We start from the raw sequence: 2,464 nt of genomic DNA on the forward strand, positions 1-2,464 counted from the left end.
CCGTGTCGTGGCACGGTTAGGGTTGTGTTGTGGGATGACGTTGTGATGGCATTGCACGGGGGACAGACAGGATGGGTTGGGCACGGGGGGACAGACTGGGCATTGCATGGGGGGCACAGACAGATGTCAAGGAGCATGGCTAGGTGAAGCAGAGCAGGTTGGTCTGATCGAGAGGCAGCACCGTGAGGAAGGACAGACGGACAGGGTGGGGTATTGCATGGAGGGACAAACGGGTGGCATGGGGCTGCTGTCACAGAGGACTATGGACATGGACAGACAGACAGCGTGATGCGTGGCGTGGGGGGGATGGACAGACAGCACAGGCAGGGACAGCCAAGATGAGAAACAAGGCGTGTGGGGACAGATGAACCAAGCGCTGTGTGGGATGGATGGATGGATGGACGGACGGATGCACAGACAATGTGGAGGACAGCTTGCAGGGACAGACGAACAGAGCATGGTGCTTGGGACAGACCCCCCTGTCTGGGTGGACAAGCAGCACTTATCAAGTTCAACACAGACAAGTGTAAGGTCTTGCACCTGGGAAAACATAATCTGGGAGTGCAGCACGGGTTGGGATCCACCCTGCTGGGGAGCCGCTCGGTGGAAAGGGACCTGGGGGTTCTGGTGGACAAGCAGCACAGGGACAGACAGTCAGTGCAGAGCAGCATGCTGAGGGACAGCCAAGCGGCCTGCACCCTGTTTCCCCACCCTGTATTGGGTGAACTGAGCCCACTGGGCTCAGCCCGGCTCAGCCCCCATCCCCAGCTCCATCCTGTCTACCCGTGTCCCCATGCAATGCCCTGCCTCCACAGACAATGTGGAGGACAGCTTGCAGGGACAGATGAACAGAGCATGGTGCTTGGGACAGACCCCCCTGTCTGGGTGGACAAGCAGCACAGGGACAGACAGTCAGTGCAGAGCAGCACGCTGAGGGACAGCCAAGCGGCCTGCACCCTGTTTCCCCACCCTGTATTGGGTGAACTGAGCCCACTGGGCTCAGCCCGGCTCAGCCCCCATCCCCAGCTCCATCCTGTCTACCCGTGTCCCCACGAAATGCCCTGCCTCCTGCCTATCTTTGGCCCTCGGCACGCATTGGGGCTGACACATGTTCCCTGTGTGCGAGTGGCAGAGATTAGCACAGGCCGGTGGCATGGGAGCGGGCAGGAAAGTCTGAGTCACAGCTCCCGGTGCTGGGGGCGGCCGGGGGGCCGGGGGCACCCAGCCATGCCCCGGGAGCATCCGACCCTGCTGGGACACACGGCGGGGGACGCAGGTGAGGCATGCACTGCTCCTGGGCTGCTTGGCTGTCCCCGTGCAACCCCGAGGGACATGCGACACTGCCTTCTGCTTCTGGTTTGCTTGCATGGCCCTCTTGGCTCAGCCGCACGGCAGTGGGGGGGGGGGGGGGACACAGGCTGATTGTCCCAGCCCTGCACACCTGGAGGTGCCAGTGGTGGCGGTGACCTCACTGCGACTGTGCCGGCGCAGGTGGCTGCAGGTGGTGGGATGGGAGAAGGGTCCGGGATCCTCCTTCAGGGCTGGGGATGGAGGAGCAAAGAGTCATCCCTGACCACCTGCAATGGGGGATGTGGGGTGGGAGCGAGCCAGCCCTGATCCCTTGCAATGGGGGGATGCAGGGTGGAGAGAGGGAGCCCTGACGGCTGCCGTGGGGTGATGTGGGCTGCAACGTGGAGCCTCCTGTCCCTTCTCTAGGAGGTTATAGGGCTCACTGCCTCTCCGCTGGGGTGTGATGTTGTGCTGACCCTCCCTCCTACATGGGGACATGGGGGCTCAATGGAACGAGTGTCCCGGCCCCCTCCCTCCCCCCGGTTCCCATGGGGGGGGTGGTGCTCAGCCCCACTGGACAGGGGTGTTTTGGGGTCCCCACCACCTCTTGGTGTGGGACTGCACCTTCCCACCAGTTGGGACCCCCCACGTCTGTGCGCTGCCTGGGGGAGAGGGGCAGGGCTTGATCCCGGCCAGGGACACCATGGGGGAGCCCCTGGGGTGGTACTGAGCTGTACTGGGTTGAGCTGGGCTGGACTGGGCTGGACTGGGCTGGGTTGGGCTGGGCTGGACTGGGCTAGAATGGGTTGGGCTGGGCTGCATTGGACTGGACTGGGCTGGAGAAGACTGGACCAGGCTTGTCCAGGCTTCGCTAGACTGGGCAGGGGTGGACTGGATTGGGCTTGGGTGCATTGGACTGGACTGAACCGAACTAGACTAGACTGAGATGCTTCAGACCACCTTGGTCTGGGCTCCACTAGGCTGAGCCGGGCTAAACTGGACTGGACCGGGCTAGACTGGGATGCACTGGGCTGTCCTGGCCAGGTGCCCCGGGGCCACGAGGCTGGTGCTGCCACCTTCTCCCCATGCAAGGGGCTGGGGACGGTGGGGCTTTGCAGCAGCACACGGGGGGGGGGGGGGTGGGGGCGCCCCGCGGGGCATGGGGGAGCAAGAC

General features: G+C 63.8%; 1 protein-coding gene across 1 annotated transcript in view; it reads left to right on the plus strand.

Moving 5' to 3' along the window:
* The window catches only part of LOC103922159, a 25,823-nt gene that overhangs the window by 21,741 nt on the left and 1,618 nt on the right, over positions 1-2,464 (plus strand). The window lies entirely within an intron of this gene.

This window comes from Pygoscelis adeliae, unplaced genomic scaffold (genome assembly GCF_000699105.1).
Source record: "Pygoscelis adeliae isolate BGI_AS28 unplaced genomic scaffold, ASM69910v1 Scaffold328, whole genome shotgun sequence".
Lineage (NCBI taxonomy): Eukaryota > Metazoa > Chordata > Aves > Sphenisciformes > Spheniscidae > Pygoscelis > Pygoscelis adeliae.